This window comes from Lissotriton helveticus, chromosome 6 (assembly GCF_964261635.1).
Source record: "Lissotriton helveticus chromosome 6, aLisHel1.1, whole genome shotgun sequence".
In the NCBI taxonomy this organism is placed as follows: domain Eukaryota; kingdom Metazoa; phylum Chordata; class Amphibia; order Caudata; family Salamandridae; genus Lissotriton; species Lissotriton helveticus.
The window spans coordinates 923,266,635-923,282,809 of NC_136067.1; the positions used below are offsets into that span (position 1 = coordinate 923,266,635).

Sequence of the window (16,175 nt, forward strand, 5' to 3'; positions counted from 1 at the left end):
GTTTCTATGGCCCTTTGCCCTTTTCCTCTTTCGATGTTGTCGTCTTCCATGTCTCCCCTGTTTGTGTTTCGCTTTGAGGGGTGGGGCTAGTTCGCCATGATTGCTTAGTGTTATTGCATCTCTCCTGACTCGTATACCCCCTCCCCCGTCCTTTTCATTTATGTACATCAATGGCGTAAAATCTTTTGCTTTCGATAGCTGTATTAGGGGTGTGTGTGATTATGCGTCATTGATTTTCATTTTATTTTTCGTTATTACAAAATGAACCGTCTCAGCTCCTTATTATCGCATGGTACTTCAATTAAATGATATATCCTGGATCCTCCTCAGCCTTTGAACTCCGGACCGCTGTATGTTTTTATACTACATTACTTTTTGATCGATTTGAATAGCGGCCGGCCGGACTGGTTGTAGGCCCATGTTTGTATCTCCGTACTATAACAATAAAGGTTCTTAAAAATAAAAAAAATAAAAAAAATAAAATTATTATATAATCTTAATTGCATCTGACTTTCACCCCATTTCATCTTAAATCTCTCCCAGCCTCCTTTTCCATTGAATTATTGGGGCCCATATCCTCCGTCCGGCCTCTTTTTTTTCCCTCCCTCTTTTTTCATATAGGGCCATTTCTAAGATATATATGGCCAGCACACGGGAGATCCATTGCTGTAATGTTGGGGGTTAGGATCTTTCCAGAGTGTGGCTATGCATAGTCTGCTGAGGGTCATAGCTAAATACAAAAACTCATGGTGAAGAACATCTACACCCGCCCTCACTACTCCCAAGATCATAACTTCATCTGTCAAAGTTAAATGTATCCCCAGAGAATCAGCGAAGAATTGTTCCAAAGAATTATTATACCCCTCTGTACGGGAACCCATCATTGCCGGGGGTATTTCACGACCCAGTTATGAGGGGCTGGGACGCACTAGGGGTTAAAGCTATCGGGGACCTTATAGGGGCTACCGGTCTGATCTCTTTTGAGCAGGCACAACGCTTATATAACTTAGGGCGTAGAGACTTCTTTAAGTACCTACAAGTGAGGTCAGTTCTGCTAAAGAAACAGGGAGGAGACATGAATTTTCAAAGAATCGAATTGCTGGAATGTGTAAGGGATGAAGGGGGATCCTCCATCTCGCAATTATACGAAGAAATTTGTAAATATAAAAAGGATGATTGTGATAGAATGTATGAGAAGTGGAGAGTTAAACTAGGTTTAACAGGAAATGAGGCAGAGAAGTCATTAAAACTTTCAAACTCGGTCTTAAGAGTGGCAAATTTACAATCTCAACAATACAAGACTATGTTTGAACTTTATTACACTCCTCATAAAATAGCGCAGTGGGGGGAAAATAATGGGGGCATCTGTCCGAGATGCCAATCCACGCAAGCAGATACAATTCATATGTTTGCATCATGCCCCTCTCTGGATATATTTAAAAAATCTTTGGATCAATCCAGTGGTTTCAATGGGATCTAGTCAACCAAAGATCAGTATCAGAATTGGAGAGGTGATGCATTGTTCTTTCAAGGATGGATATGCTCAGAATTCTCATTTTCAAAAGGAGGTAGAAAGGATAAGTGGAAGCCACTAGAGGTAGTAAGCCAATTAAAAGGACCCACCCACACATACAAGGTTTAGTAGTCCCTCTAATTCTCCAAACACATAAGGAAACACCTCTTGCACCCATATCACTTGTGCACCCCCAAATCAGAGCAACGCCATATTTAAATTTGCTTCTTGCCGAAATCTTTAAAAAGCATTTGTTTTGCAGATTACATTTTGCTATGCCAATTGAATCTTCACATCGATTCCATTTGACTATTTTTATTTGCTTCCTCTATCAGGTAAAAGAGGGCCTTCCTTCTAACTTTTGCACTTTTAAAGAAACACACAATTTATAAATTCTTTCACCATTACAAAGTGAGCCCACTGCTTTTTTATTAAAAATAGGAGTCTTGCACTCAGCCGGAGCTATAACCCATTTTGTTTTTGGAAAGAACAAGTTACTTACCTTCGGTAATGCTTTTTCTGGTAGATACAGTAGCTGCCTGTGCATTCCTCACCTTGTTAATATCCCCCTGCTTCAGCAGCAACGTTCGGAAAACTCTTTTGTAGCACGCCGGCGTGGACGACGTCACAGGAGCACGGCATCGAGCGCCACTCCAGCTGACGTCACCGACCCCTTATTAGGCCTACGTCGGCGTGATGACATCAGTTCCGCCATTTTTTCCGTGCCTTCGGGGCACCCGGACGGACCAATGACACCAAATATACAATGTACATAGTACATACAATTCAAAACTGCACACATAGTGCGTAGCAAAGGTATGAAAAACCCAATATATATACAAATAGAAATATAAATATACATAAAAGTACATAAACTCAGGTATAGCAAAGTGGACAACGGGGAGGTGGGTGGGTCAGTGAGGAATCCACAGGCAGATACTGTATCTACCAGAAAAAGCGTTACCGAAGGTAAGTAACTTGTTCTTCTGATAGATACATCTGCCAGTGGATTCCTCACCTTGTGAATAGAGTCCCACAGCAGTTCCCACTCCCGGAGGAGGGTGTCCACCTTCCTATACCAGAAAATCCTGGAGGACAGAACGCGCAAAGTGGCCATCCCTCCTCACCTCGGTATCCAAGCAGTAATGCTTTGCGAAAGTGTGGAGGGAGGACCAAGTCGCGGCTCTGCAAATATCCTCAACAGGTACACCTCTAGATAAAGCAGAAGTAGCAGACTTTGCTCTAGTAGAGTGAGCTCTTATACCCTCAGGAGGGTCCTTACCCGCCAGGGAGTAGCAGATCTTGATGCATAATATTATCCATCTTGAAAGAGTGCGCTTGTGCACCGATCTACCTTTCCTGCAGCCAGCAAATCAAACGAACAGCTGGTCATCCAACCTGAACTCCTTTGTCCTGTCCAGGTAGAAACTCACCGCCCTTTTAGGGTCCAAGCGATGAAGCCTCTCCTCCTCCTTGGAAGGGTGAGGGGGAGGATAAAAGGTAGGGAGGGTAATGGACTGTCCTAGATGGAAAGGAGTTACCACCTTAGGCAGAAAAGCAGCCCTGGTCCTGAGAACCATTCTATCAGCATGAATGGTCAAGAATGGGGGCTTTGAGCTAAGAGCTTGAAGCTCACTTACCCTCCTTGCCGAGGTAATTGCCACCAGAAAAATAGTCTTAAAAGACAAAAGTCTCAAGGGACATGAGTGTAAGGGTTCAAAAGGCGAACCCATCAAGAACGTTAGAACAAGGTTCGAGTCCCATTGAGGTACAATAAAAGGTGTAGGAGGAAATGTATTGGTAAGGCCCTTAATAAAACGTGAAACAATAGTTGATTTAAATAAAGAGGGCTGGTCTGGTAAACAAAGGAAAGCCGATAAGGCTGACAAATAACCTTTGATAGTTGCCACCGCAAAACCTTGCTGGGCCAAAGAAAGTGCAAATTGTAGTATATCGGACAAACGAGCTCTTAAAGGGTCAACGGACTTCTCCCCGCACCAAACAACAAATTTCGACCATCTATAAGAATAAATGGACTTGGTGGAGTCACGCCTGGCTGACAAGATGACATCCACCACATCGTGCGGGAGAGAAAAGGAACTCAGGTTGCCCCATTCAATCTCCAGGCGTAAAGGTGTAAGATCTGGAGGTGGGGGTGTAGAACCTGCCCCTCCATTTGGGAGAGGAGATCTGCCCTGTGAGGGAGACGGAGCGGCGAGCACGGGGAGAGGTGGAGAAGATCTGTATACCATACCCTTCTGGGCCAATCCGGGGCGATCAATTTAACTTGGGCCCGGTCTTGGCGAATCTTCCTCAGAAACCGAGGAATCAAGGGTATGGGAGGAAACACGTAAAGGAGCTGCGAGTCCCAACTCACTGAAACGAGTCCCCCAGTGCTCCTTGCATCGGAAACTGAAGGCTGCAGAATGACGGGCAGTGAGCATTCTCGTGAGTGGCAAACAGGTCCACCTGAGGAGTTCCCCATGTCCGGAAGACGTGACGAACCACCTCTGGGTGAAGCCTCCACTCGTGGTCGGCCGAGAACTGCCGACTGAGATTGTCTGCACGTACGTTCAGAACCACGGCCAGATTTGCCATTAGAAAAATCTGATGATCCTGAACCCAGGACCAGAGACTCAGAGCCTCTCTGCAGAGACACCGTGACCCTACTCCTCCCTGCTTGTTGACATACCATATTGCGGTGGTGTTGTCCGTCAGGACTTGAACCAACCGACCGCGAAGGGAAGGGAGGAAGGCCTTGAGTGCCAAACGTATGGCCTGCAATTCCAGAAGGTTGATGTGAAGCAACCTTTCCTCTGAAGACCAAAGACCCTTGACCTCCAGATCCCCCAGATGAGCACCCCACCCTAGAATGGATGCATCCGTGATCACTGTGGCCACCGATGGAGGCAGTTGAAAAGGCTTTCCTTAAGACAGATTGCCTTCCACGCCCCACCAAGACAGATCCGCCGCAGTTTCTCTGGAGATCCTCACTGACTCCCTGAGATCCCCATTGTGCTGATACCACTGCCTGCGGAGACACCACTGGAGTGCCCTTATGTGCCAGCGTGCATGGTTGACCAACAGAATGCAAGAAGCCATAAGACCGAGCAGATGAAGGACCTTCAGGACTGGAACGACCGCTCCATGGTGAAACAAAGGTATAATTTCCTGTATGTCGCGAATCCTTTGAGGCGGAGGGAATGCACGACACACAGTTGTGTTCAGTACCGTACCTATGAACAGGTTGCGCTGGGAGGGCGCCAGGTGAGACTTGGGTACATTGATCGAAAAACCCAACCTGTGCAACAACTGAGTTGTCTCTTGCAGATGATGAAGCACCTTCTCCGGCGACTCTGCTTTGATCAGCCAGTCGTCCAGATAGGGGAACACTGGAATCCCCGACCTTCTGAGATGCGCAGCCACCACTGCCATCACCTTGGTGAAGACTCGAGGCGCAGTATTAAGTCCAAACGGAAGGACCGCAAACTGGTAGTGTTGCGAACCCACCATAAAACGGAGATACTTCCTGTGCGACTTCAGGATCGGAATATGAAAATAGGCATCCTGCAAGTCAATCAACACCATCCAGTCTTCTTCCAACAGCGCCTGAAGAACCTGCGCAAGAGTGAGGATCTTGAACTTCTCCTGTTTGAGAAAGAAGTTAAAAACCCTGAGGTCCAGGATTGGACGAAGCCTGCCATCCTTCTTGGGGATCAGGAAATACCGGGAGTAGCATCCCTGACCCCTCTCCTGCTCCGGAACCACCTCTATCGCACCCTTTCTGAAAAGAGCCAGAACTTCTTCCTGCAAGAGAAGCAGATGGTCCTCTGAACAATAACCTTGGCAAGGAGGGTAATTCAAGGGAAATTCCCGAAAGGGAAGAGCATACCCATTCTCTACGAGATTGGGAATCGGTTACATCAGATCTTTGGGTTCTCAATCTCGTAGGAAATAGGTAAGCCGACCCCCTACAGGACCCGCATGATCCAGAATGGTGGATCTAGGGCTGCTTTGCTGTTGTACGTGGGGGGTGGGTACTAGAGGAGGAAGTGGAGGAGGACGAGGCTTGACGACCACGGGCACGACCCCTTTGTCCACCTCTATAGGACTTGTACAAAGGACTCTGCCTTTGCTGCTGCTGTTGGCTCTGCTTATAGGTACGAAAAGTAGACCTTCCAAAACCTATGAATTTCCTGGTGGTAGAGCCTCTAGTCTGTAAGCCCAAAGACCTTGCAGTCGCCCTGCTATCTTTGAACCTTTCTAGGGCAGAGTCAGCCTTCTTCCCAAAAAGGCCAGTGCCATCAAAAGACAAATCCATCAGAGCAGCCTGGACATCAGATGAAAATTCGGACGATTTTAACCAAGCGGCCCTTCTAGTGGCGACTGAAGATCCCATTATTCTAGCCACAGAGTCCGCCGTGTCCATGCCACTCTGAATCACCTGGCGAGCCGCAGCCTGCGTGTCAGACACTACCTCGTTGAAGTTCTTCCTATCCTCCTCCGGAAGCTTAGATGATAACTGCTTAACCGTGTCCATCAAAGCATGTACATATCTGCCCAGCAGACAAGTAGCATTTGTCTATTTTAGGGCCATGCTACTTGACGAGAATACCTTCTTAGCATTCTGATCCAACTTTTTAGAGTCCTTATCCCCTGGAACTTGGGGAAATGCACCTGTCGTCCTCTTTGAGCAAGCCACCTGAACAACCAGACTTTCTGGTGAAGGATGAGAAGTTAAGAACTCAGGGTCACTAGGTGTCACCCTATAGCGTCTCGCCACTGTTCTAGACACCGCAGGAGCAGTCAAAGGCTTTTTCCAGACTTCCAATATCTGCTCAGTGAGAGCCTCAGTGAACAGGAGTGTCGGCTCAACAACAGAAGAAGGAGAATATAGAACCTCAGTAAGGATGTTTGATTTAAACTCCACAGAAGGCAAAGTTAAGTTCAGCAATTCTGCAGCCTTTTTAATCACAACATGGTATGGAGCCACATCCTTAGAGGGTGCATCAGAAACTGCAGGCAACCCCCATTCAGGTGAAAATTCCAAACCACTTGCACTATGCAGCTCCTCAAAATAATCTTCTTCCTGATCCTGAAGTTCACCTTCCTCCACCTCAGGATCCTCATATCACTTCTCTTCAAAGAGACGCTGTGCTCTACGCCTCGACCAATCCAACCGAACCGAAGTCGTCGGATCCGGTAGCGACTACGACGGAGTCGGGGCCGACGTCGAGTGAGGAACTGGAACAGCCGGAGAATGGGAAGCTGGAACCGGCGTCAAATCTCGAATCCGATCCAGAGGTCGCTCCCGAGCCGGCGAAGCTGTGCAGAGTCGATGACCTCGGCTGCGCCGAACCAAGCCAAGGTGGATATGGCGTCGCCATGAACGGCATAAAAGGCGCCGGAGCGTAAGCTTGAGGGACACCCAAGTTGTACGACAATGGACACATGGGACCAGCCGGTGCACCAGTGGGATACATTGCTCTCGCATACACGCCATAAATAGCATTAAGGAAATGCGAGGGGTCCTGTCCAGGACCAGGAAACGGAGGGTACAAACCCACTGGCTGATCCGTAGGAGGCTGCACTGAAATTGGTTCTTCTTGACCCTCCTGTTCCTCTCGATGAAGCACCGGAGTCGCCGAAGCCTGAGGTTCTTCAACGTCTTCTTCCTCATGCGCAGAAGACAGACACGGATCCGGTCACGGATCCGGAGATGGCGCTCGAAACTGAAAAGGCGAGGCTTCACCTTCAGGCTCACGAGATGGCGAGGGAGACATAAAGTCCTTATGATGCTTATGAGATGAAGACATCTTCTTCGAATCCGACTCCCTGCCGGATTGGTGCCTCGAGCTATGCTTCTTCCTCTTATGTTTTTTCTTCGAGGAACTCGAAGCATGTCCCGAAGCCGACTGCGACGCCGACTCCAATCGAGACCTCGACCTCGTCTTCGACATCGACTTTGGCTTTGACCTAGAGCGTCTGGATCTTGACCTCGAAGACCTCTTGGCATCCTTCCCTTTTAGCTTGGCCAGAAGGAGTTATGCCTCTCGCTCAAGCAGAGCCTTCGGGTTCATCTTAGAACAGGATCGACAGCCTCCGACATCGTGGTCCGAGCCCAGACACCACAAGCAATCATTATGAGGATCGGTAATGGACATCATCCTGGCACACAATCCACACTGCTTAAAACCGGTCTTCTTCGATGACATCTTTGACGAAAGACAACAGCTCAAAAAAGATACAGAAACACACAAATAGCAACAAAGTTACTATCCGCAACACAAGAGACCCCAAGAAACCGTTAGCGTCGACGATGCGAAAAAAGGGAACTGATGTCATCACGCCGACGTAGGCCTAATAAGGGGCCGGTGACGTCAACCGGAGTCGCGCGCGATGCCGTGCTCCTGTGACGTCGTCCACACCGGCGTGCTACAAAAGAGTTTTCCGAACGTTGCTGCTGACGCAGGGGGATATTCACAAGGTGAGGAATCCACTGGCAGATGTATCTATCAGAAGGGGGTGTACATGTCAGAGTTTATCACTCAAAGCTTTTGTGGTTCGAAGAGAAAGGAAAATCCCTGCCAGTGTAGGCATGTAAGTCTACTAAACAAGTCAGGGGTAATCCTTTTCAGCAACCGAGAGCGGACTCCCAGGCAGTTGCCCTTGCATTGCTGCATAGTGCAATTTCTTGTGGCAGCATGTGTGCAAACCAAACACATTGGAAGTACGTTCTTTAAACCAATGGCACAGTAGCTCTAGAATTCTGTTCTTCTGTAACAGGAGTTCTGTCTGTTGAAGACACTGGACGATGAACTAAGTGCACATTATGAGTTCAGGAGATGAACTGCCATAATACAGCCGAAAAGACCAAACATTACGATTGTACTTATAGGTACTCAAACGGTTTTAAAAACTTTATGAATTAATTGAATATTACTTTTTTGGGCTAAAAGCATGAATCAACTCACAGAAAGCTTTAAAAAGCATAAGGTTCATACTACATACATAACAATATTAAAACATGGACAACAAATCAGACAATACAAAAGTAAAATACCAAGTCACTCTTTATCAGAGCACAACAGACAATAATTAAAACGAAACACATCCAACAAACATGCTGAAGTACCTCCAATAGCCAATCTAGCTCAGATAGATAATTTCTCACAGAGATTTCTCACACACTGTTAGAGAATGCCTGGCGCTCAAGGTTTCCAGAAAGGTTGTGTTGAATGCTGTGGTTGTAGAGGGTGAAAAAGACAGGCTAACTTTTAATTATGAACTGCTTCTGAAGTCTGTTATAGAGTCGGGCACTGACCAAATGCTTCACATTTCTTATGTAAAGCCATATTTTCATTCGCCATCCAATCTAATACTTTTTCTAGTAGGATTTCACCCAGGGCATGTTATAAGAAAATGGGTCTATAAAAGTATGGGCTCGACAGAGCAGGTGCCAAAGAAATATATGTGATCATCTGAAAAAGATCTTTCTGAAGTACTATTGAGAAGGGTTTAGGTTCTACCCACATGCTGGTTTCTTTAATTTCAGTGTTTGATTGGGAAGAATGTGTGTGCATTCACTGTAGAAAAAAAAAAGGAGTGCTTCTATTGGACTTTTTGCATTGTGAACCCACTTAAGCTCCATACAACACAACTGAGCTAGTTATGGTGGCAAGCCAAGGATGAAGGATATCTATAAAGAGGCAGGTGTGAAAATGAAATGAAATGAATATTTGTAGAGCGCGATTGCTGCCCTGAGGCGTCCAAGCGCTAATGACAAGCGTGATTTGCTTAACAGAGGGAATTCGCTGGGGAATTAGTGAGGAGCGTTAAACAGGAAAAAGTCTTCAACTGCTTCCGAAAGGAGGACAGATTAGGGTTGGACCCGAGTTGAAGGGGAAGTGAATTCCATAGCTTGGCGGCATTGTGAGTAAACATCCTGCCGCCAGCTCTTGCCTTTTTTATTCTAGGGACAATGGCCATGAACGCCTGGCTGGAGCGAAGATTTCTACTGGGATGGTACTGTGTTATTAGATCACGGACGATGTCGGTCCTGTGTCCAAAAAGGCTTGATGGGATATACACATAGCCTTAAAAGCAATTCTTTGTCGTACCGGTAGCCAATGCAGACTGCTCAGTCCAGGTTTGGCGGACAGTTTACGCGGGAGCTGGAGCAATGTGCGGGCCGCGCAGTTTTAAACTATTTGCAACTTACGCAGTGTGTATTCAGGGACACCGAGATAAAAGACATTGCTAAAGTCCAGTCGGGACTGAATCAGACCCTGAATGGCCACCTGCTTTGCCTCCATAGGTAAAAGTTTTGTGGCCTGGGTATTAAAAGATAGAGCTTTGTCCAGCCAGACCCCCAGGCTCTTTATGTTGTCCTTGGGGGTTGGATGGGTGCCTGGGCATGGGGGCCAGAGGGAATTGAAAAATGTGGGGTTCCTGGGACCCAGGAGCATCAGCTCCGTTTTGTCCCCATTAAGTTTGAGGGAGGACGAAGTCATCCAACCCTTTACCTCCTCCAGGCACTTAGTCAGCCCCGCTGATGCTGATAGGCCATCCTCCTGCGCCAAGGAGACCACTAGCTGAGTGTCATCCGCATAAGAGATGATTTTAATACCAAACGGACGGACAACCACAGCTAGCGGTCTCATATAGATGTTAAAAAGCGCAGGGCTTAGGGAGGAGCCCTGCGGGACTCCACATCTCAGCGGCCTGCTCGTGGATACCGTGTCTCCATCAAAAATTTGGAAGGACCTGTTGCTCAAAAATGATTTGAGCCACAGCCATGCCCCGCCTGCTATTCCGACATTCGAGAGACGGCTCAGCAAGGTGTCGTGGCTGACCGTGTCGAATGCCGCGCTTAGGTCAAGGAGGATCACTGCCACTGATCCCCCTTGGTCCAAGATCCTTCTGGTTTCCTCGGTGACTGCCAGCAGAGCGGTCTCCGTCCCATGTCTGGGACGAAAGCCCGTCTGGGTGGCATCTAACAGCTGGTTATTCTCGAGGAAGTCCACCAGATGGATATTGATGTGCTTCTCGAGAATATTGCTCACCCAGGGGAGCAAAGAGATCGGACGATAACTACTGAAGTCACCGGGGTCCAGATTCGTTTTTTTTAGCAGAGCACGGACCATGGCCCACTTCCAGGCAGGAGGGACGGTACCGGAGGTGATGGAGGCATACAGGAGGTTCATGATGGTGGGTAGAACGACCTGAGGTGCCAGCATCATAACATCTGGGGGGGCTGGGTCACATGGAGACCCCGATTTTATTTGGCGGGCTAAGGACTCCAGAGATTCGGGAACTAGCAATGGAAAGTGTTCCAAAATTATCGGGGGTTGTGATTGAGCATCCCCTAGGTTTGCCTGTCCCTGAGCTCTGGAGCTATGAAAGTAAAAGAGGAGTAGATTTGGTTGACTTTGTGATGGAAAAATTCTGCCAAGTCATTGCAGTGGGCTATGGTTTTGCCCAGGTGCATTCCGGGGGAGGGAAGTTTGGTGAGGCTTTTCACTATTTGAAAAATTTCCTTCGGTTTAGACTTGGCCCGCATGATTGTGTCCAAGAAGTAGGTAGACTGGGCAGATTTAACCTCGACCGTCTATGATATTATTGCCTCTCCATATTGGGTTCTCTCATCTAATGAATAATCCATGCGCCACCGTCTTTCTAGTTTCCTGCAGTGGCGTTTCTTTTCCCTAAGGGCATCCGAGTACCAAGGGGCGGTTTTTTGAGAGCGTTTCGATGTGATTTTACAAAGTGGAAGGGTGGCCTCAAGGGATTGTGCAATCCATTCTTCATATTCTTGATTGGCCACACATGGGTCCCGATTGTGAGAGGGCTGAGCAGTCGCGAGTCTATTAGACCAGGGGTCAACTGGTAGTCAGGCACAGATTCTAGCGTTCCTTACGATGGGGCTAGGGAGGGGTGACTTACGTGTAGTCCAGGTAAGGGGCACAAGTAGGTGATCAGTCCAGGGGAGGGAGATTGGTAGCCCAACCACAAGCTCTGTACAGTTACTAAACACTGGGTCCAATAGATGACCCTTAATATGGGTGGGTGCCTCAACCCGTTGTGCTAGCTGTAGAGCCGCTAAATCATCTGCCAACGCCATAGCGGCTTGATCCAGGGTGGCATCAAAATGAAAATTGAGGTCGCCTAACAATGTATAATTCGAGGCAGTTGTAACCCGTTCAGCTATAATAGATGGAAGGTGCTTGTGAAACTGTTTAGAGGGCCCCGGGGGGCGGTATACAACAGTGCCTGAGAAGGAGTTGTTGGGGGAGAATTCCAGGCTAAATGCTAGGTTCTCACATTCTGGAATTGATTCAGGGATTACTCTGCAGTGATACTGCTCTTTATGTATGATAGCTAGACCTCCTCCTCTCCCTTCAGGACGATCCAGCCGGATGATTTGGAAGCCTGGAGGAAGGGCTGTCACGATGTCAGGGTCAGAGTCTGTCGTAAGCCAAGTTTCTGTGAGGAAAACTGCATCTGGCATACGTTCTTCTAGCATGAGAGCAAGTTCCATCCTATGTTTTGGTAGGGATCTACAGTTTAGCTTAAGCATGCTGTAGTCCAATTTCGCGTCGCGTAGCTGCATGGGTTTGAGAGTCTGTGTACACCCCGGACAAATCACTGGCAGATCTATAGCCTGGAATGAGTGCGAAGAGCCTTTAATTCCCAAAGGCCTCATGCTGAGGAGGGCTTCCGCACTATAGTACCTGCTATTTAGCGGCTGAGATGTAAGGGGTATGGCCCTAGGTCCCGCCCGGTCGCGCGCAGACGGGCTTGCCTTTGGCGCGCCCGCCCGCTGCGCGGACGGGCAGTCATCTTTTTATACGTTGTGGAGGAGGGTGGGAGGCGTCCTACAGCTGGACCGCTACCCTTTCCTCCCACTAAGATGGCGGCTACCCCCTTTGACTCCCGGCGTCAGCGCCTCAATCGGCTGTGCCGGTAAGGAGATCGGGTGAAGGGAGCCTCGGTGTGACGCTAATCTCACACCCGAGGGTCCGGGACGCTTGGGGAGTAAAGCGGACAATTAAAATATTTACAACTTTTAAAACAGATTTACCAGCAAGTAAACAATGAAGCGGGAGAGATAGAGTAGAGAGCCCCCGGCTTCAGGGGAGAATAAGCAGAAAAGCAAGTGATAATAGGCATTTAAAGGTTGTTCTCATTCTTTATTAAAATCTGCAGAAGGGTGTTTTGTTAGGTGAAATGTCACAGATTCCAATAGTAGGCAATGATTTTAGTGTTGTTTGGCTCCTCTTAAAACCATGTTGAAAGAGATATGCACTGTGATAATCCTTTTTAGGCCTTCTTAGAAGACAGAGCGTTTTGTTTTGCCAACCGTAAATTTGTAATCCTATGTAATTTTATGACTGTGGGCCAGATGTACGACACATTTTACCAGTCGAAATGCCCCATCACGCTGTTTGCACTCTGTAAAATGCATTTTCAAAATCCCAACCTTATTTTGCGAGCCAGTAACCTATTACGGACTCCCAAAATAGGGTTTGTGAGTCACTATTAGGAAGGGAAGTGCCAAGGGCGTCCTTTCCCAATAGTGAGTCGCACTGGTATGTAGGAATATTTTGCAACCGTAAAGGCGGTCGCAAAACATTCACAGTTTGCAACCAATTTCAAATTGGTGGTAAGCGGTTCGCAAACTGCAAGATTTCTCTTTTGTGATTGGGTGCGCCAACATTTTTTCAGAGCAGGCAGTGGTCCCACGAACCTCTGCCCACTCTTAAAAAAAATTAAAAGAAAAAACTTTTTATTTTTGAAAAGCATCCTATTTTCCTTTAAGGCAAACGTGCTGCATTAAATAAAAAATACTGCTTTATTTAAAAAAAGCAGTCACAGACATGGTGATCTGCTGACCCCAGAAGGCCACCATTAGTGCCAGCCATTCTCAATGGGTCGCAAATTGTGAATATTAACAAGAAAGGTCCCTTGCGACCCATTTAGGGACCCCAACCAGTGTCTCCGACACGGCTGTACATCAGGTTTTGCGACACGAGGCTTGCGAATGGCTACAAAATGCAATTTGCGAGTCAGAAACCCTGATGGTTGTACATATGGACCTGTATGCCAGATTGTGGCCTCGTGGGAAAACCTACGCTCTGTACAAACACTGCATGCGCCCACACACCCTCACCACCACCACCTTCGGCCGTACGTGCCATGGGTTTGGGGGCAGTTCCTCGTCTCTTGCCCTGGCCGGCACCCAGTCACTCCCCGGCCTCTGAGCATAAGGTTCAGCTCCGAACCTTCCACCCACAATGGCATAATAAATTCAGACCCTCCCGGGTGAGTAGTGCGCTATACAAATGGCATGATTGATTGATTGATTGAGCTGGTGATCATATGAATATTCTAACATGCAGTGAAAAAGTTTTGGTATGTATCCTCTACACAGCTATGTAAAGTTTAACTAGCTTGACCCTCAACCACAAGTTTCCAGATAAATTCTTTTTACAATTAAGAAGTCAGACCCCAATGAAAGTGGTGCATCAGCCGTCACATCTGCGAGCAGCAAACATTGAGAACTACAACACCAATACTCTATTTCAAGGAGTGGCTCATTTTATAAACATTTCCCATAAAGAAAATAATTGGCAATGGTATTTTTAGGTAATGGCTAGGAAGAAGGTATAGTCCCTCTGCATTATGGGTGTGATATCTTAAATTTCTTCAAGTGGAATATATAAATATATGCACTTCAGAAAATTGAGCAGTTAGAATCTTTTTCCATCATTCGTGTTCACCTTCTGTGAAATTCTACTGAACAATTTTTTCATGGGTTTTTAGCAGTTACCTGCCTAAATACATTTTAAGACTATTTCACCAAAAACACAGGCTTATGTCAATTCAATTCAATTCAAAATGTAGGTTTATTATGACCGTAGTCTTTAAACAAGGCAGTGAGCATAACGCAATAGGGGGTGTCTACAATAAATATTTGGTTATTTTTTTTAAAAAATGTTGTTCTTTAAAAAGCAATTCTACATTTCATTTTCTAAAATACAAAGTCCAAACTATAAAATACTATCAACCAATAAAAAATTGCAAATACCTTAAAACTTGATTATAAAAGTTAAAACCTATTCACTTTCTCACCACCATAACAGTTTCAATAGTTAGAATTCATACAGTACTACTTTTTTCCTTAGTTCTCAGTGCACTCAGGGCCACCTTTAAAAATTTCCTAAGGGCGATTACGATATCCATAAAGGGTATTTCTGTTAGAAGGCTGGCTGCCTGCAACCTTGTTTTTATTCCATATTTTAGGAAAACCGGGCGCAGCCATAGTTTTCTCTGCTCAAGGAGTAACAGACAGTCCAATAGAATATGCGACCAGTCCCCCTTAGTTCCCAACTTACACCTGCAACGGCCTTCTTGATCTAACAATTTTGATTTAAGCTCTTTGTTTATTATCCACGGGTTAATCCCAATTCGACACCTCAGGATCTCTTGCCTGAGCCCGCGGTTAGGTAATCTATCAAGGTAGGGGAACCAGTTTTCGTTGGACCAAGCATTTATCATATGCGCCACTGATTTTTTCTTTGTTAGATAGCCTATGTCAATCGATTTAGAAACTTCCTTCCCCCTTTGCTTCAGCTCCCCTTTGGTATTTTGGACCTGAAGCGTTTCCTGGACCCAATCTAACTCTAGTGAGTTACAGATTCCTTTCAGTTTGTCCCTGCAGCCCTTTGCCCATTTTAGCTCGCTTCTCAGTATTTCATTGCGACACCAATGTGCTACTTTTTGGTTTTCGGGGTCTTCCAATCTCTTCCAGAATCTAATCACAGCCAACTGGGTTTGTATTTTCCACGATTTTGTACCTATTTCTATCCTGATGGCTTGTATCATTGAAGATTGGGGAAGGGATAAGAGCCTTTTTAAGCAATTCCCCTCTATCACGTCCCAGGATCCCTTACCGCTCAAATAAAGGATCTCAACGCCATACAAAACTTGAGAAGGAATCATAGCTTCGAAAGCTCTCAGCATAGGTCGGTGTGACATCTCTCCATAGACCCCATTAAACCTTTTTAGACCACATATGGAAGAGACAGGCTTATGTCAATTTGCAAACCTTTTCGTTTTTTGTGGATTCATGCTGCTATTTCGTTTTAAAACTTTGGAAATGTTAAGAAATGTGCAATTTTTTTACCTGCATAACTTGATAACATTTGCGCAGATTTACACACCACTGCTTGTACCTCAATAGATCAACCACAACCAAAAATGCAGCACTGGGAGGCAAGTTCACATGCAGACTTCTAACTGAAGAAAACACTGATATGTCACCGGGACTAGAGGTCTCAGTGAAAATATAGTCTTACTCCTGGTACCACAGAAGAAAATAAATCTTTACAAATGTAAGTCTTGAATGTCTGCACAACTGTGTAACTGATTCTTCAATGAACTAGCTGAAAAATAATCACAGATCTTTTCAGCGTGAATGTAGGGTTAAGATACAAGCACAGAAGGCATAATTTCTGATTTATAGCATTGTGAAATTTTAAGACGCAGGGCAGGTCTTCTTTAAACCAGGAAAAAACAGGACCATAAATACACTTTATGAAAGTTACAAAAAAATGAATTCGAACTTCAGATGAGTTGCCTTCCACACACATCTTCAACT

General features: G+C 46.2%; 1 protein-coding gene across 1 annotated transcript in view; it reads right to left on the bottom strand.

Moving 5' to 3' along the window:
• HDAC2 (histone deacetylase 2) overlaps positions 1–16,175 on the bottom strand; it is a 149,625-nt gene that overhangs the window by 69,234 nt on the left and 64,216 nt on the right. The window lies entirely within an intron of this gene.